Below are 20,741 nucleotides of genomic sequence, written 5' to 3'. Positions count from 1 at the left end.
TAATAGAACTTCCTAAACATTAGGAAGAACTTCCTGGCAGTAAGAGCTGTTCGACAGTGGAATTTGCTGCCAAGGAGTGTGGTGGAGTCTCCTTCTTTGGAGGTCTTTAAGCAGAGGCTTGACAACCATATGTCAGAAGTGCTCTGATGGTGTTTCCTGCTTGGCAGGGGGTTGGACTCGATGGCCCTTGTGGTCTCTTCCAGCTCTATGATTCTATGATTCTATGACCTGCAAAAAGCCCATTCCTGGTTAGCTTTCTCCATTTGAGTAGCCTAATTTAAGTGGAGAAAGTCATTTTGTCGCTGTGATTGTTAAACAACTAGGAGTCAATAAATCTTTGGTGATCTACTATAAATCATGGGGAGTTCTACCAGTAGATTCTGATCTATATTCTGCCCATCCCTGATCTAGCACAACACAACCTTCCCTTGGTGAACTATAAAATAGAAGCTGTCCTGTCCCGTCACACACAAACACACAAACACAACACCAGACAGTTTTATTTGGCTGTTATTTGCGCAGCCTAAAATAATACATTGCAGAAGGGCATTCCTTCATTTATAGTGATTTCATGTCTCCCTTGGTCTACTGGTTTTTATTCATAAACCCAAATATGCCCTTATCCAATATTGATTAAGATCAAGACAAGGTGACTAAGGAAGGCAGTAGTGGATGAATACATAAATGTGAAAGTATTTGCTGCTGTGGTTGCTAAACATTTCGCATATGCTTGCAATCACTTTTTTGTGTTGTTGCTTTTAAAGAAAAAAAAAGTGCAATAGGCAATTATATTATTATTAGCTGTACAATGAGCAGGCAGGAGTCAGCCATTAAAAAAAAAACCCAGTTTGTTTAAAAGGATACGTTGATTAAAAGCACCAGCTGAATATAACATTGATTAAAAGCAGCAGCTTCGATAACAGCAAGTGTTTACATGCAAGCAAACAGGCAACATATGGCATGATCCATCTTTTTAGATGTGTGTGGAGAGAGACCTCCATAGGGCTCAGTAGAACCCTGTTTCCTCTCTTTTCCCTTTCAGTGTATTGGGGGAGAGGAACAGACGGGAAACAAAGAGACTGGAAAGAGTGCAGAAAGAGAAATGGTTCACAAAACTATTAAGTTTTACTGTAGTCCAAGTTGTTTGGTGATGGTGATGGTGATGATAAGAATATATTATTTATACCCCGCCCATCTGGCTGGGTTTTCCCAGCCACTCTGGGTGGCTTCCAACAGAAGAGTAAAAAATACATTAAAACATCAATCAATAAAAATTTCCCTAAACAGGGCTGCCTTCAGATGTCTTCTAAATGTCAGATAGTTGTTAATTTCTTTGACATCTGATGGGAGGGCGTTCCACAGGGCGGATACCACTACCAAGAAGGCCCTCTGCCTAGTTCCCTGTAACTTTACTTCTCGCAGTAAGGGAACCGCCAGAAGCCCCTCAGAGACCTCAGGCTGAACGATGGGGGTGGAGACGCTCCTTCAGGTATACTGGGCCAAGGCCGTTTAGGGCTTTAAAGCTCAGCACCAACACCTTGAATTGTGCTCGGAAACATACTGGGAGCCAATGTAGGTCCTTCAAGACCGGTGTTATGAAATGCTGTGGTCCTCCTTCAGGAGTAAACTCAAAACTTTTAATTTCTGAAAATCCTGATGGAAGACAGATACAGCAGGCTATGCTATGGAGGAAGGAAGACTCTCAACTTTTCAATATGATTCCACAGCCAGCTGCATGGAGAAGGGTAGCTGGAGTTGGTGGGTAGGTGGACTCCCTTTGGAGACATGTATGTGCCAGCCTGACATGATTATTCATGAATTATGCTGACTCTGTGGTGAATGGGTCCAGAATGTGATGTACAGGTTGACAAGGCATATCAAGCCCCTTGATCATTATTCTTCCTTGCTCATTTGTGGGGCAACAAACGTCACCATCAATAATAACTATGAGCATATCATATCTGACTACAAAACTCTGGAGAAGGTAATGAGATGCCTGACAGACGGACTGTCAACAGGTAATTGTATTTCTATACTAGACAAGGTTTTCTCTGTTTAATTTGGGCCAGCAGACTGTTCGTGAAATGCAGCAAGTATTGTTTCAGTGAAATATCTATTTATACCATTGTTAGCTACAAGAAGACCTCCAACAGTTCTTTTGAGTACAACCAGCTCTTTGGTTACAGCCCGTTGCCATTTTCATGTTTACATGACTAATGCCCTTCTAATGACCGCTCCCCGCTTAAAACGGGGGGGCGCCCTTTGCGTGGATGCGTGCAGCCCCTGGATCTGGAGCGGCTCCATCAGCATAGGCTTGGCTTTGCCTTCCCTCAGGTGGGATACCTGGAGGTCTCCGCCTACCTCAGTCAGTTGTCCAATCCCACCTCGGGGAAGCGTTGCCAAGGAGACCAGGCCAGGTAGGGGAGGGATTACCTGCCCACACAATAGAGGGAGGATCTTACCTGGGAATCCTCACTTGGCTCCAGAGCTTCTCCCACCCTACCCACCCTCAGTTAATGTCTTATTTTACAGGTTAACTTTTCTCCACAGGTATGCGGGCGCTGCTACGTTAAGGTCGCTGTTAAAGGGCCGGAAAGGAATTTCCCTGCATTGGCAGGTTTCGCCTTTCCCGTAGCAAAACGTCACAACTTTGGCGGTATCAGGCCTTGGGCGGAATCCTTTAGTCCATCTTCCTCTTTGCGGCGGCGATACCAGGGTTCCCCGTTAAAGGGTTTTTCTGAAGGGAGGCTTTGACCGTACACCGAAAGGTCGTCATTGCTCTCCCCTGTGGCGGCGGCGTTACGGGGGCGGCTATCTCTGCTTGAACATATGTTCTCCAGAGCCGGCCCATCCCCCCCCCACACACTGGATAACCCTGATGCTCCCTAGGTCCCCGGCGGGGGACTGGGGAGGGAGAACGCCCAATGCCTGAGCCAAGGTCTGCCCACATTTGAAATTTAATAAAGTTGTGGCCAATTTAATCCCATAGCACGTTGTCTTGAGTCGTTATTCCACATGACGGGGGGACCGCGCGGGATCTGGGGACTCCGCCTGTCCACGCAATAAATATTTTCTGTTACTTTCCATGTTTGTCCACTGCCTGCTATAAGCCTCTAGGTGACGTATTGTGCATTCCTTCCAACAATTCTCTGATGAAAATAGGGATGTCCTAAATAATAATAATAATAATAATAATAATAATAATAATAATAATAATATTTTTTATACCCTGCCCATCTGACTGGGCTGCCTCAGCCACTCTGGGCAGCTTCCAACATATATAAAAACATAATAAAACATTACACAAATCTCCCCTGTACAGAGTCTTCTAAAGTTGTATAGTTACTTATCTCCTCTGATCGGGGGTAGCAGAACTCCATACCCTCCAACATTTCTCCGATGAAAATAGGGACATCCTAAGGAAAAGTGGGATCAAATCAGAAACCGGGATGGCTTCTGTAAATCCAGGACTATCCCTGGGAAAAAGGGACACTTGGAGGGTCTGTGTTTACATGACACTGCACTTCTAATGAATCTTTTCTGTTACTTTCCACATTTGTATGCTGCCTGTTATAAGCCTCTAGGTAACATATTATGGGGTTTCCTATGCATTATTAATGAAAAAGCTTCTTAATTATTGATGGCAGTTGATTCAGTGCCCCTCTGGCTTCTATATTTGGCCCTTTGTTCATTTAACTAATAATGAAAGAGCGTAAGATCCCACATGCCACAAATGGCAAGCAAATTATTGCTTTGAAAGCAAAGATAGATAATTGAGATAACTTACTCACCTCTGCATTATCACGAGCTATTGGAGAGATCTGTTGTAAAACACAGACGTGCTCCCCATTCCTATATAAGGTATAAATGTATAAGGTAGCTCTTAGGAGTTCAACGAACCATATTGTTTTGCTACTTGCATGGTATAAATACAGTGTAATAGAGGTGCATGTAATTTGAGGTGGCAGGTCCCTGTACAGGGCCGCCTTACCCATAGGCGCTAGGGATGCAGGGCACCCGGGCGTCAGGCTCTCATGGGCGCCAGGCCAAGAGTCCAGGGCCCGAGAGTTGAGTTCGGGGAAGAGCCCACCTGTCAGTCGGAGCCGCAGCAGGCTCCTCTGCTGTGGGCAGCTCTGCACTACAAGTTTGGGGGTGTCCAAGCCAGTGCGACGCTGAGGCGGCCAGCTGGCCGGCTCTGCCCTCCTACGCGCCTGGGACTGGGCAGCCTAGGGGTGGGGGGTGCTGGGCAGATCTTTGTACCCTGGCGCCGCATATGCTTAAGACAGCCCTGTCCCTGTACATTGCTAGTGGGCTACATTTGTCTTGGGGGAATCACAGGGTTTGCTGGTCTGATTCAGCACATTTCAGATGTGAGTCTACTTGTATTAGAACAATTAAACAGAAGTTTGATCAAGTGGGAGTTGGGAGCTGCAAGGATCTTCTCCATTACATATGCTGATCTTATCCTGGAACATTTCTGCATAATGAAAATTTAAATCTTCAGCCAGTGTCTCTCCATGTTCCTACATATCTTTTAAAGATTAAATTTTCTAAGGACATTAACAGAGAGAGCCACTGCAGTGTTGTGGCTAGCGTGTCAAGTTAGGGCCTGAGAAGACCAGGGTCAAATCCATGAAGCTGACAGGGTGGCCTTAGGCAGTCACACTATCTCAACCTGATCTACCTCACAGGGTTGTTGCGAGTATAAAATGGGAAGGCAGAGAACCATGCACACCACTTTGTTCTTCTTGAAGGAAAGGGGTGTGCGCAAATGTAATGCCAAATTAGAGCAGGAAAAGAAATGTTGACACAAGCAGTTACATTTCATACCATCAAACATTTCTCTGATGAAAAGTTGTTGTTGTTTAGTTGTTTAGTCGTGTCCGACTCTTCGTGACCCCATGGACCAGAGCATGCCAGGCACTCCTGTCTTCCACTGCCTCTCACAGGTTAGTCAAACTCAGGTTGGTAGCTTCGAGAACACTATCCAACCATCTCATCCTCTGTCGTCCCCTTCTCCTTGTGCCCTCCATCTTTCCCAACATCAGGGTCTTTTCCAGGGAGTCTTCTCTTCTCATGAGGTGGCCAAAGTATTGGAGCCTCAGCTTCATGATCTGTCCTTCCAGTGAGCACTCAGGGCTGATTTCCTTCAGAATGGATAGGCTTGATCTTCTTGCAGTCCATGGGACTCTCAAGAGTCTCCTCCAGTACCATAATTCAAAAGCATCAATTCTTCAGCGATCAGCCTTCTTTATGGTCCAGCTCTCACTTTCAGACATCGCTACTGGGAAAACCATAGCTTTAACTATACGGACCTTTGTCAGCAAGGTGATGTCTCTGCTTTTTAAGAGGCTGTCTAGGTTTGTCATTGCTCTGATGAAAAGAGGGACTTCCTATTCAATACTGTACTGACCCGAATATAAGCCACATTTCCCCCCCAAATTCCAACTGAAAAGTTAAAGTGTGGCTTATATTCGGAACCAAGTGCTGCACACCCACTTCCCAGCACTACTACCCTGAGGTGGGGGGCAGCCTGTGCTCGACACCCCCTTCCCCAAGCTGGTGCTGGAGCTCGGTTTTGAGTGCACTGTGTGCCTGTCTCCCAGCACTACTGCCCTGAATGGGGGATGGGGGACAGCTGGCACTCGGTTTTGAGTTCGCTTCTTGCTCGCCTCCCAGCTCTACAGCTCTGAACTGGAGACGGGGCGGCCAGCACCAGCTTGGGGATGGAGTGCCGGGAGGCAGGAATGCTGGGAGGCACACGCACAGCACACTCGAACCTGAGCACCAGCATCAGCCCCCCCATTCAGGGCAGTAGTTCCAGAAGGCAGGCCACACCCACAAATAAGCCTTGAATTTTAAAAGGTGTGGCTTATTTGCAGGTGCGTCTTATATTTGGGCCAATAGTACAGTGGTACTTCGGGTTAAGTACTTAATTCGTTCTTAGGTCCGTTCTTAACCTGAAACTGTTCTTAACCTGAAGCACCACTTTAGCTAATGGGGCCTCCTGCTGCCGCTGCGCCGCCGGAGCACGATTTCTGTTTTCATCCTGAAGCAAAGTTCTTAACCCAAGGTAATATTTCTGGGTTAGCGGAGTCTGTAACCTGAAGTGTATGTAACCTGAAGCGTATGTAAGCCAAGGTACCACTGTAATAATAATTTTATTATTTACACCTCACCCATCTCACTGGGTTGCCCCAGCCACTCTGGGCAGCTTCCAACATATAGAAATGTAATAAAACATTAATTTTTTTTATTTAAAAAAATCCATGTACAGGGCTGCCTTCAGGTTGCATAATTACTTATCTCCTTGACTTGTTGTCACATAACTCCATACCCTCCAACATTTCTCCAGTGAAAAGAGGGAGGTCCTAAGGAAAAGCAGGATCAAATCAGCAGCTGAAACAGCTTCTGTAAATCCATGACTGTCCCTGGAAAATAGGGGTACTTGGAGGGTCTGACAACTGCCCACTGATTTTCCTTCAGTATAAGTCATTTTGCTAAGTCTCAATGTACCCTCAGAGCCCTCAAACCATTCTCCAAGGTGTCCTGGTGAGCACGTCATTCCTTCTGGAGAAAGTCCAGGACTCTTCTCATCACAGGGCATCCAAAGTTATCTAGAATTACATCTCTCTGCCCCACTCTAGATACAGAACCATTCACAATTCTGAGCCCTCTATTTATGGAGTTAACTTCATTCTTTTTATCAGTAAATTTCCCACTCACCTTGTAATCACTTCCGTCTTCAAGGTTAGTTCGTGACTCTGGCATGCATCAGAGTCCTCCTACTTGACAGTTGCACTCAGTCGTGCGTTGAGCCTCTGTCTGCACCCTGCTCTTATATATCAGCAGGGGAGGACAGTTCAGACACTTATATCACATACCTCCCCTGAGCCACTTCCACTAGATGCCCTGAAGTGGTCAAACAAACAAAAAATGTCAAGTGAGAAATATATAGGAAGTAGCCTGAAAACGTTGGTCGCTTGGATTCCCCTTTTAATGTTTAGCTCCTTCTTATGATGAAAACCTGTATTTTCAGGAGTAGCTTTATGTACAGGGGCAACAAAATTATAGCCTCTTGCAAATATGTTTTAGTGATGTCCTCCATCGCTGAATTTCCCTCAGACACAGAGAAATCACCTCAATCATGTCTTTCGTTGGGTGGCAGAATTTTAATAATAAGTTCAATGGCAGCTTTCCCTTCAGCAATCAGCGGATGATTTATGGCATTTAATAGTCAAGAGAGAGTGATGCATCTTCCTAAGTAAAAGCATACAAGAAATACATTAGTGTTACATGATTAATACGAGGGCAGCTGGGGTTTTATATATATAGGAAAATAAGTGCTTGCTTTAAATTTAACCTGGAATGAAATGTGTATTTTCTTTGCTAATAAATATACCTGCTGAATCTCATCGAGTCAAGAAGGCAACAGTGCATACAAAGTGTGGCTTCAGAAGTATCATCATGGCTCTATTAATGCATTTGCTTGCTAACCAAGTGGAAAGGATATTGGAGATTACCCAGAGAACTGATTTTCAGTCTGTGTTCCTGAGAACTCTAGGGTTCCTCAAAGGGTCATCAGGGATTCAACAATGGTAAAAGTGAAGCAGTATCTCCTGCCAACTGCAGACAATTGACCTCTTTTTGGTTGGTTGGTTGGAGACCCCTTCATCTACGGATCTTCATTTAAGCAATTATTTTGATGCTAATTTTTGAAAGAATTTGGGATTGTGTTGAAATAACAGTGACCGAAAATTGACATTTGATTGCCACATGGGGGAAGGCTTCTGTGGAGACATGCTTTGAAGGTTTATGACAATAAGGCTAGCCATATGATCCTGATCAGTTTAGAATGACTCAGAATAGTCTGACCAGTTTCCCAATTTGAGTCCTTATCTCAGCAAAGGTGTGTGCTAGTCAATATCTCATAAAACAAAACTTGATATTTTTACCCCCAATAAATTAAACCTTCATTAATACACATACATTTTCCATTTCTGTGTCAATTAAATCTATTATACTTAACACAAAGGAGATGTGGTTTCACTGGGATTTGGGGGAGTGAGAGGACAGCACCATGGCCTTATCAGGCTAGAGAGTTGCATGCCAAGGCCCCTAAGCCACCCCCAGGAGAAATAAAGACACAAGGACACGGAATTTTAGGTTAATGTTAATGGACAAATTTAGGCCACAGCTTTATTGGTTACAGAATGTGAGTGGTATTGGCTTAGGCATCGGCAACAGCAGATTATATCTGACTCCTGCCTGCTTTGCAGGAAGTCTGGTAGGGTAAACCACCAGTAGGGCGAACCCCGCTGATGCGGATTGACTCGAGCACCCCCTGGGTCCCCTGTGGGGTCATGGTATGGCCCTAGCCCCTCTAGCTTTGGACGAGATCCACACCCCGGATTCCTTTAATAGAATTACCTTAATCTTGGAGGGGCAGGTGATGGCGCACCTCCCCTCCCCCACACATCACTATTCCAATGCCTAACCGCCAAACCTTACAAAGTTGTGACGATTGCTACGAGGTAGGCGAAAACCAAGTGGCTGGTGCCAATTTGCCAAGTGGAAAAAATCCTACCTGGTCTCTCAATGGTGACCAACCAAAGTCCATAGCAAGGCTAATGACGCAACCTGAGAAAGGGTGGGAGGACGGGAGATCCGTGGCGTGAGGCTGGAAAGAGAAAGCTACAGTGTCATGCCATGGTTTAAATTGGTCCTGGTGTTAACGGAAAAATCCGAGGGCTCCCTTGGACAAAAAACAAAGACACTAACCAAGATAACTTGGAGCAAAACAGCAGCCTGTAGGCTAGGCCTTTATTGATCTGTTGCAACAGAGTGCTCCCCTCACCCGCAGGAGAGAGGAGGGACCCAGAAAAATGGTGTGCAAGGCCTTATAAAGACTTTTGAAATTGCCACCCTGTAGATCAAGACCACCCCCAGAAACATCATACATACATCACAGAAGGGGTTAACATAAGACCACCCCTCAGATACATCACACCTACATCACAGAAAAGGCGGTCTAAAACAGAAAATTTGAATGTTGTTTTTCTCCTGTCCTTGTTTATCTCCTGTCTGGCAGGTTACTTGATTGGATTGCCTGGGGAGCCTGGCCAGTCTTTTGTAACGATAAATACTTAGTTCCTGGGCCAGGTCACAGGCTCACACCCTATTCAAACACAGACATACCCTTAAGACAGGATTTGTGAAGGAAAAGACAATGGGGAGGCTTTTCCAGTTTGACCATGCAGAGAAAGCATTTTGCTCCTGTGCTGATCTATGCATGTGCTTGGTTGGTACACTTATGAACATTACCATATATCTAAGACCATAAAATTCCTATCAAACTGGCCATGCCCCCAAGCGAGCTGATTGGCTGCAAGGCCCCATGGCGTGGCCGGGGTTGCCCCAGCGTGACACAGGACACCGATGCTGTGACGGGGAGGTGGAGGTGGAGCCGAGTTATGGGCCACTGAGCTTGCCTTACACTGGGGTTTCTGGGGCAGTGGAGATGTCTATGACTGCAGTGGTACCTTGTGTTAAGAACTTAATTCCTTCCGGAGGTCCGTTCTTAACTTGAAACTGTTCTTAACCTGAAGCACCACTTTAGCTAATGGGGCCTCCTGCTGCCGCCACACCGCTGCTGCGCAATTTCTGTTCTCATCCTGAAGTAAAGTTCTGAACCTGAGGTACTATTTCTGGGTTAGTGGAGTCTGTAACCTGAAGCATCTGTAATCTCAAGCGTCCGTAACCCTAGATACCACTGTAGTTCTAAGAGCTAGTACTTCTCACCCCATGTGCTTCTTCTGAATTCCTAACCTCAGCCGCCAAAAGTTGGTGAATCAGAACCTAGGCTCATGATAATTTGAGGAGTAGGAATAGCTCTGCTTATTCCAACCCAGCCCAAATTCAGCTGAGGGCAGTTGACCCATTACAAGTGAAGAACTTTCATCTCCTGATTCCTGCAAGTCAAGTTGCAGTTGAAGTCTCAGGAACAGACATGGTGGTGTGTGTGTTTTCCCTTGGCCAATTGGCAGCAATGGTTGCAATATCCTGGTATTTCACGCCGTAATAGGGAGATAGATTATATGTCTCTCCCCCCATTTATACCATTTTGATGTAATTATAACTCCTCTGTCTCAAAAACATTCATCATTTACATGGCAGCAAGTAGAATCTGCATTAACACTGTGACCAGGGAGGAGGGATAGCTTATGCCCTTATGGTTCTGCACTGCTAAGCACTTTAGTTTGTTTGTTTTTTAAGGGGGGAGGGGAAGTATCTATCTTCTATTTTGGCCAAACTATAGGATAAGTTAATTTTGTTGAAACCTATTTTCAACAATATGTTAACATGTACGTTCTTCACAGACACACGCCAAAGAGAAATGAAAAGGAGAGAAACAAGAGTCTATTTAAAACTAAATGGCATTTTGGGCAGAGTTGTTTTTCAGCTGTGTTATACTTAGCACAAACAGATAATGGGTTTCTATTGAAATAAAAGAGGAATGCTGAGAGAATGGTTAATCCTAATGACATCGATGGTATGGTAATATCTTCAGGATTGTGTTTCAACACAGAGATGGATAATGTTATTTTTTCTCTCTCTAATGGAAAGTGCAGAGAGATAAAAAGAAAGCAAGGGAAAAAAGCAACCCACCAACAACTCCTGTTTCGTTGCAGGATGTGATGCATTTAATTCTACTTAAAATACAGATAATTCTCTTCATAGCTCCTGAAGAATGGATGGTCATGTTTTCTGGTGTATTGACAAGGCAAGGTAATCCTAGGAGATTATTTTTTAGTAAATCATTAATCACAAAGCACAATAGCTTAAACTCTGTGGTAAACACAGGAGATGAGCCAAACAACCCAAATCTGTCATTGCTTTCCTGCCTCTGGAAGCCAAAAAGGTTTTTGTTTATTTCTGGTCCCAGAAGAGATTAATGTTTGGGAAATATTTACTGTAAAGCCATGACGGCAGAGACTGATAACATGTATATACATTTAGGTAGCTCAATATATTTTACTTTCCACCTGTGCCATCCCTGCGCAGACTCATTTGTTCCCCGCTCCCCAGCATTATAAAAGTAAAGAAATACAAGTTCATTTCAAATGTACTACAGGGCCGTTCCCTTCAGCAAGTGCTCAAAGAATCACATTGTAAAGTAAACTGCAGTGACAGTTATTGTCACTAGTTGGTGCTAGTGATATTAGAGCTGTATAAGATGTACAGTGGTCCCTTGGTTCTCATTAACGCCTTGGTTCCCAAACACCGAAAATCTGGAAGTAAGTGTTCCGGTTTACGAACGTTTTTCGGAAGCCGAATGTCTGGTGAGGTTGTCAGCTATTGTTTCTGGGGCGCCTGCACCCATCAGAAGCTGCGCCTCGGTTTTCAAACATTTCGGAAGTCAAACAGACTTCCGGAGGGGATTTTGTCACTTTTGTCGCTTTTGTTTTTGCTATATATAGTTTTGCGTTTTTGTTTTTGAGGCTTTTTCACGTACAGTGGTACCTCAGGTTAAGAACTTAATTGGTTCTGGAGGTCCGTTCTTAACCTGAAACTGTTCTTAACCCAGTGGCGTAGCGTGGGTTGTCAGCACCCGGGGCAAGGCAAGTAATTTGCGCCCCCTAACCCGTGGATTTGCGCCCCCTAACCTGTGGATTTGCGCCCCCTAACCCTAACCCCCAGATGTTGCGCCCGGTGCGGCCAGCCCCCCTGCACCCCCCACGCTACGCCACTGTCTTAACCTGAGGTACCACTTTAGCTAATGAGGCCTCCTGCTGCTGCTGCACCGCTGCTGCACGATTTCTGTTCTCATCCTGAAGCAAAGTTCTTAACCCGAGGTAATATTTCTGGGTTAGCGGAGTCTGTAACCTGAAGCGTATGTAACCCGAGGTACCACTGTAATTTGTTTTTGTGACTGTGTGGCTTCCAGTTCAGCTACTGATTGATTGATTGACTGATTGATTGTGTGACTGCGGAAATGGATAAACCCTCCACATCCAAATAATATCATCAGTGCAGGTAAGATTATTTTTTTTAACTTTAATCATCTACAATACTGTCTTATTTATTTTATAGTACAGTACATTGTTTATTGCTTTCATTTTATGGATCAATGGTCTTGTTATATAGTAAAATTCATGTTCAATCGCTGTTTTAGGGGTTGTTTTTAAAAGTATGGAACAGATTAATCCGTTTTGCATTACTATCTATGGGAAAGCACACCTTGGTTTTGGAACGCTTTGGTTTTGGAACAGACCTCCAGAATGGATTAAATCTGAGAACCAAGGTACCACTGTATATGGATCTGGTAATTGTAAAGTAACTGCGGTGACCGTTATTGTCACTAGTTGGCGCTAATTATATTCGCTGTATAAGATGTACTGTACAAAGTAAAGTTACAGATAGGTAGCCGTGTTGGCTGCTGAATTGCAACTCATTACCAAACTTAATACCATGGAGAGACCTGGTCTGAACAAAGACATTGGATTCTTATCTCATTATACATGACAAAGCCATTTTTCACCTTCTCACCCCTTGCTTTTTCCTGTAAGACCTATTGCAGTCGTTAAGAGTCATCAACAGGCTCATCACAGCTATCTGCCAATCACCCATTCCCACCACCCTTCTGAGTAATACCCCTCCCCACCTTCTTACTATATAGAAGGATCTGGCAACTTCTGTTTCAGTGTATCTGAAGAAGTGTGCATGCACACGAAAGCTCATACCAAGAACTAACTTAGTTGGTCTTTAAGGTGCTACTGGAAGAAAAAAATTTTGTTTTGTTTTGTACAAAGTAAAGTGCTCTTTGTTACTCTGGGATCCAGGGCTTTTTTCCCCAGCAGGAACTCAGGGGAACTCAGTTCCGGTACCTCTCAGGTGAACACCATTGCCATACTAACAGAATGAGGGAGGAGTTCATGGTGAGTTCCGGCAGGTGTTAGAGATGTGTGTTTTCAGGATCCACCCTATTCTTGTGACTGCAATCTGCTTCAACTGTTCTTAATTCTGAATTTTAAATTGTCATAACCCACCTTGGGTCCTGCTGCTGTAGGGTAGGCAATAAATTATATAAATATAGACATAGATAATCATGGGCAGCAACCATTGACAACCTTATTCTCCATAAATTCATATAATTCCTTTTTAAAGACATCCAAGTTGATGGTCGCTACTCTATCATGTGATAGCAAACGCTACAGTTCAGCTATGTGCTCCGGAGATGAGTAAACCTCATTTGTCCCAGTTTCTTCTTTGTTACCCTTCCCATTTTCTTTTGGGGTATACTTCCCTTTTCTATTTCAGCATTTGTCATGCCAAAAGTATCGCAAACCTTAACAAAATAATGTGTACGGGAATTAGAGGTAAGCTCTATGCCAAACTCCCGACTATAATTCTTCAGCAATGCATTTGGAAGATAGGGCAGTCTACTCACCAGCATTTTAATACAGCATTTGCGCTGTGGCTCCAGAAGTTTCTGAGGTAAAGTGTAAGACGTTTCTATAATGAAATAAGACATTGCTTCAAGTGAATTAACTTATGGGATGTTAAAGTATGCAATTCAGAAACCCGTCATCCTTCTAAGGCTGGAGTAATAGGGCCATCCCATTTTATAAAGCTTAAGTCAAAGCCATGGTGTGAGCTTCATGGCTGAGTAGAGCTTTGAACTGCATCCACTTCACCATAAACTCATGACCTATGGCCCATCCGGATGAATGCTGCCCACATGTGGCAACACCCCACAGTCTTGACAAGCCTCCTAGTTGTTGTTGTTAATAATAATAATAATAAATGTATATACTGCCCTGTACCCACAGGTCTCAGGGTGGTTCACTAATAATAATAATAATAATAATAATAATAATAATAATAATAATAATTTATTATGTATACCCCTCCCATCTGGCTGAGTTTCCCCAGCTACTCTGGGTGGCTTCCAATCAAGTGTTAAAAGCAATACAGCATTAAATATTAAAAACTTCCCTAAACAGGGCTGCCTTCAGATGTCTTTTAAAAAGAAGATAGCTGCTTATTTCCTTCACATCTGAAGGGCGGGTGCCACTACCGAGAAGGCCCTCTGTCTGGTTCCCTGTAAGTTCACTTCTCGCAATGAGGGAACCACCAGAAGGCCCTCGGTGCTGGATCTCAGTGTCCGGGCTGAATGATGGGGGTGGAGACGCTCCTTCAGGTATACAGGACCGAGGCTGTTTAGGGCTTTAAAGGTCAGCACCAACACTTTGAATTGTGCTCAGAAACGTATTGGGAGCCAATGCAGATCTCTCAGGACCGGTGTTATGTGGTCCCGGCGGCCACTCCCAGTCATCAGTCTAGCTGCCACATTCTGGGTTAATTGCAGTTTCCGAGTCACCTTCAAAGGTAGCCCCACATAGAGCGCATTGCAGTGGTCCAAGCGGGAGATAACTAGAGCATGCACCACTCTGGCAAGACAGTCCAGATAAAATCAGAATATAAAAACACAAAATACATTGAGGTCCAGTGCTGAGGGCCTTCTGGCAGTTCCCTCACTTCAAGAAGCAAAGTTACAGAGAACCAGGCAGAGGGCCTTCTCGGTAGTGGCACCTGCCCTGTGGAACGCCCTCCCATCAGATGTCAAGGAAATTAACAACTATCTGACGTTTAGAAGACACCTGAAGGCAGCCCTGTTTGTAATGACTGATGTTTTAATGTATTTTTAATCTTTTGTTGAAAGCCGCCCAGGGTGGCTGGGGAAGCCCAGCCAGGTGGGTGGGGTATAAATAATAAGTTGTTGTTGTTACAAAAACAACCCAATAACCCCCCAACACATTTTAAAAGGGCATTGGGCATCTTAGTTTCCCTGTCTGCAAAAAAAATGGAAGGTTTGTCAAGTATGTAGCAGGTTAAAATTTGGTCTGGTGAGCAGCTTGCTTAGTGTCACAGGGCTAACAGGAAGGGCATGTCATTCAAGGTCACAGTGAGAGACTCAAGGAAAGTGCGGGGGGGATACAAGGAGGCTCATAAAGCCAAAGAAAAAACTCTGTATAAAGGAGTTGCTCAAACTGGCATGCAGCCACTGCCCCCCAGCCCCCTGAGTCAGGGCTCCTCCCCTGTAATCTTCTGCTACTGCAAGAACCAGGAGCCTCTCTCTGTGCCTGCCCGGCACGTTGCTTGGCAACATGCAGCAGCCTTCCTCTTCTAGGAGTAATTGGGACCAGAGAACCACCAGCAGAGAAGCTGTCAAGATGGATCTGTGGGAAAGCTGCAGGGCGCAGCTCCCCTCTGTCATCTTTGTCAGAGCCTACATCCAAACTGGAAGCATCTCTCTGCCCTGTGCTGCACTACCTGCTTGCTTCTGCCTTTTCATGATCCCTCAAGGTTCCTTCTTCTAGTACCTCCCTGCTTGTCTCCTCTTCTGAGGTGTGGCCAATGTCCCACTACCAAGCTCTGGGATCTAATTCATCTTCTTCTGTCCCTTCTCTTGAGGTAGCAGCTTCTACCACTCTTCCTCATCCAACCAGTCCCTGATAGCTAGTGTCCAAGCAGAAGAGACCATCTGTAGATGCAGAGCTCCCATTAGGAGTTAAATTTTATTTTATTTTAAATTTTATTGGGTAAATTCAAAAAGTAATATATCATAGAATTCACAATGAATATTGAAAAGACCAGAGAAGGTCACAAATAACAAGGCAAAAACAGTAATAATTTTCCATTTTGATAAAATATCGATCATCTTCTGTTCTATTATTCTGCATTTGTATTGTTATGTACTGAGTTGAATAGGATCCAAACTGCAGCAGTCTGATTGGTCCTAGAACAATAGGATCCAAAAGGCAGCAGTCTGATTGGTCCTAGAACAATGCAGCAGTATGATTGGTTGGCAGGAACCACCCAATCATGCTCCAGATAGAAGTGAATCCACAACCTGATTGGCTTACAGTAGAATTCTGGAATTAGCTAATCATGTGCAGCCCATTGTGTAAATAATGTATATAAAGCAGATACTTTGAGGGGACATTCATTCATTCCTCCTCACCACTATGAGCTGAATAAAGAGCATGAAATCACTTTGCGACTCTGAGTATATTTCACTGGCGACGAGGATGGGATCCCGCTGAGCTGACTGCCACACACAGCACCGCAGCACCCGCCACCTGCCGCACCGCTGCCTCGCACCGTGTATCCAGGCTTCAGCTCCGGGACACAAGGAACTCAGAATGGCAACCGACAGCAGCTTCTCGCCGTTCAACCCAGCATCTGGAGACTGGGAAGCGTACACCTCCCGTTTCACCTTCCTCCTAGAAGCCAAAGGGGTCACCGATGAAGAAGACGCCAAGAAGAGGGCAATATTCTTCAGCGTCTGCGGAGAGGAGACGTTTGAAATCGCCCGGGCTCTCCTTGCGCCTGAAGACGTTGCTACTGTTCCATACAAAACAATAATGGAACAGCTGAAGGGGCACTTTTCGCCACAGCCCTCAGTGGTGGCTCGTCGAAATGCCTTCTACGCAAAGCGGCAAGCCCCTGGGGAAACCATAACTGGGTTTGTGACCTCTCTCCGCCAAGCCGCCCGGTTCTGCAACTTCTCAGAGCTGGAGAACATGTTTCGGGACCGCCTCGTCGGTGGCCTGATGGATGAGAAGCTGCAACGACGCCTCTATGCTAAGAAGGACCTAACGTTCCAGGTCGCTCTGGAGGAGGCCCTGGCAACGGAAGCTGCCGAGAGGTCGACGCAAGAGGCACGGCCGAGCCAGCTGTCCCAACCGAGGGTCCACCACGAAGACCTCACCGACGACTCAGGATCCAACAGGGAGGAGGTGCACCGAGTACAGCAGCACACTCAAGCAGCCCACATACCAGAGCTGCCTCAACGAGAAGGAGGGAACTGAGCAAGCTGTGGAGAAAGTCACGAGAGGAGGACCTGCCGTTTCCGCAACGCAGAGTGCAAGCAGTGCAGAAAATTGGGACACATCGCCCAGGTGTGTCGGGCTTGGCCCACCCGACGCCAGGCATCAGATGACCAACCCAAGAGCCCCAGGTCCCGGGGCCCAACGCACCAAGGCAACTCGACGGAGCTCACAGACTTCCAGGTATACCAGTTGCCCCACCCCAACGTAGAGAAAATTTATGTAGAGGTACAGATAGAGGGGGCCCCATGCCGCATGGAGCTTGACATGGGTTCAACTCTATCCATAATCTCGGCAAGGACCTTAAGGAAACTGTGTCATGACTTCCCCTCTGCACCCAATGTTTTTTTTAACTAAACCTTATGTCTTATTTTATTTCCCACATTGTATTATATTGTTTACACAGAAATCATTCAAATGCTACCATAGTTGCCACACCATGATTGTAATTCTGTAAATATTTTTTAAACATGTCCCATTTTTGAGTAAGGTATTGATTGAAATTGCCTCGCAGTCTGTTTGTCAATTGTGCCATCCCAGCATATTCTAGGAGTTTATTTAACCACTCTGATTTAGGGATCAGGGACTTACCACATTCATGCCCAAGTTTCTACCTACTAGTATAATGATCATTCTATCATTTTTGAGATTGCATCCCACTCCATTTCTTTTACAGGTTTCTTGCCCACAGTAGTAGATATGATGGTCATCCGAACTGAATTCGCCCATTCCCGTCCATTTTAGTTCACTGATGCCCAGGATGTCAATATTTATTCTTGCCATCTCATTTTTGACCACATCCAACTTACCCAGGTTCATGGTTCTTACATTCCAGGTTCCTATGCAATATTTTTCTTTACAGCATTGGACTTTCCTTTCTCTTCCAGGCATATCCGCAACTGAGCGTCCTTTCGGCTTTGGCCCAGCCGCTTCATCAGCTCTGAATCTACTTGTACTTATCCTCCGCTCTTCCTCAGTAGCATGTTGGACCAGCATGAGTTTGAAGCTACCAGCATGAGTTTGACCAAACTGCGGGAGGCAGTGGAAGACAGGAGTGCTTGGCGTGCTCTGGTCCATGGGGTCACGAAGAGTCGGACACGACTAAATGACTAAACCACAACAACAACAAAGTACAATGATGACATCATTGGTCTAGTGCTACAGGGAAGAGTAGAATAACTGAGTCAAATCACTGGCAAAGTTTTCTTTGGGAGCAGAGCCAACAAATGTACATTTCTGCCCATTGCAAAACTCAGTAAGTAAATTAATGGGAAGAAATGAATGCTGAAAATTTAAAAGAATGCAGTACAAACCTAGTAATTTAGTCCTAGCCATTTAAAAGTTACAGTGCATATCCTGAAAGCGAATGGCTCGTGAGAAAAGTGGTTGGCTGAATTCATACTTGGAATACAAACTTCAGATACTGGTGGATTCAGAGTTGGGGTGGAGAAGCTTGCCCCCGTGTGTCCCACTCCCAGCTTCCTCCTCTTCCTCCTCCCCGAAGTCCTGAGAGGCAGTGTGGTGTAGTGGTTAAGAGCAGTAGTCTTGTAATCTGGTGAACAGGGTTCGTGTCTCCGCTCCTCCACATGCAACTGCTGGATGATCTTCGGCTAGTCACATTTCTCTGAAGTCTCTCAGCCCCACTCACCTCACAGAGTGTTTGTTGTGGGGGTGGAAGGGAAAGGAGAATGTTAGCCGCTTTGACTCCTTCGGGTAGTGATAAGTGGGATATCAAATCCAAACTCTTCTTCAAAAGGCTTGCTATGACTGCAGAATGTGAACCCTGCCATTGTAAATGTCAGAGAATACTATTTTGCCACAAGGTTCAAAAGTGCATTTCTCTAGTACAAATGCTAACAGAATTGCCGGTGACACTGATCTTATAATTAGCAGACACAATGGTCAGACAGCAGGTGGGGGGGGGGGAGGAATTTAATTTGATTTGTTTTACAACCCAACAGTTTCTTTATTTTAATCATGTTAAGGGGTTGTTTCCCCCTTGATAGTCATATTTATGAATATATGTTGGCTATTAGTAGGGGATGATTCATCAAGCAATTTGTCATCGAAACAAGATTAACATCTTTGTCGTAATTCCGTTCATTAATCCAAGTTATAATATTTTGTAGTTGCATGTTATTTCACATGTTATCCGCTTTGAAATTTCTTTGCTTGAGGCAAAAAAATGTGGGTGGGGATTTATTTCTTGTTTCTATCAGACCTAGGTGTTTCTCTGCATAGGTGACTGAAATCAGTCAGTCCCAACAAAATGGTGTTCCTTATGGCAGACAAGTCAGTTAACTAGTCAGCTGGGAGAGGACCTGCCCTTGATTGGATCACATTCCCTTTTAAGAGTAATTTCTTCATCTGGGGGCATTCCTGCACCCAGTGTTGTTCCTGGGTTCTCAGGTGGCCACTATGGCTCACAGTGAAATTTTAGGAAACTCCAGTTTTTCTCCCTCTCTCATAATAATCAAACCTAGGGACATCCAAAGAAGCTAAATACAGTGGTACCTTGCTTCTCAAACTTAATCCGTTCCAGAAGTCTGTTCCAAAACCAAAGCGTTCTAAAACCAAGGCATGCTTTCCCATAGAAAGTAATGCAAAATGGATTAATCTGTTCCAGACTTTTAAAAATAACCCCTGAAACAGCAATTTAATATGAATTTTACTATCTAACAAGACCATTGATCCATAAAATGAAAGCAGTAAACAATGTACCTCAGTCACACAATCAATCAATCAATCAATCAATCAGTAGCTGAACTGGGTTCCACACAGTCACAAAAACAAAAAGAGCCACAAAAACAAAAGCGCAAAATTAATAGCAAAAACAGACAGACCTCAGTGTAACGCTCAAAATGGAAGTGTGGCACTCAAATTGTCAGTGTAACACTCAAAACGGAAGCGTAACACTCAAAATGGAGCATGTTCGACTTTCAAAAATAGTTTGCAGACCAGAACACTTACTTCAGGGTTTGCAGTGTTTGGGTTCCAAGGTGTTTGAATACCAAGGTGTTTGAGAACCAAGGTACCACTGTAATGGAAGATTCCAGAAAAAAGATGAGAAAAACTATAAAACTATGTCTTCACCTAGCACATAGTTAAACCATTTAAATTGCTCCCAGAAGAGTTGCCAGCATGAATAGCTTTAGAAGAGGATTAGACAAATTCCTGGAAGAAAAGGCTATCAATAGCCAAGAGCCACAATGTTTATGCTCCGCCTCTGGCTGATAACTTCATCAGTGTCAATCCTGCATTAAAGATTCCCATACAACGCACATCAAATATGGATCCCTCCAGGAAGTCAACAGGGGAGCTCAAAGGTCAATTAGACCCTGTTTGGACATATGGACAGAATATTTCCCCTTGGACCTCTTTACCAGGGCACCATGATACTTTGATCTGGAGGAGAGGAGGGGAAAGGTTCCTTCCTACCCACCCCTGATTAGACTAAGGATGCAATTCAATGCCTTTTTCCACCAACAAGTTGTGACAATTGCTGCGAGGTCACCAAAATCTCCCAACCAGCCTAGTTGGTCCGCAGGCAAATTCCTCCCTGGCCCAAAATTTGGCAACTGAGTCACATCACAGCAAGGTCGTACATACACACCTTGCTTACTTGCTTACTTCCAGGTGCTGCCAAATTTATACAGGGTAGGATGCCCGATGCTGACTGTGCTGCCGAAAGGCTTACCCAGGTGTATTTCCAAATTCCCACCCTGCAGTCTGGACTCTGGTGGGCCAAATCAAATTCAAGAGAAGTAGGGGGGTCCTGTCTCTCCCTGCAGCCATCTGGAGCTGATGGTGCCAGCCAGCCAGCTGCACAGGAGGTTATTGTCGTCC

The sequence above is a fragment of the Podarcis filfolensis genome (assembly GCF_964270895.1).
Source record: "Podarcis filfolensis genome assembly, chromosome: 6".
Lineage (NCBI taxonomy): Eukaryota > Metazoa > Chordata > Lepidosauria > Squamata > Lacertidae > Podarcis > Podarcis filfolensis.
This window is presented reverse-complemented; position numbering follows the sequence as displayed.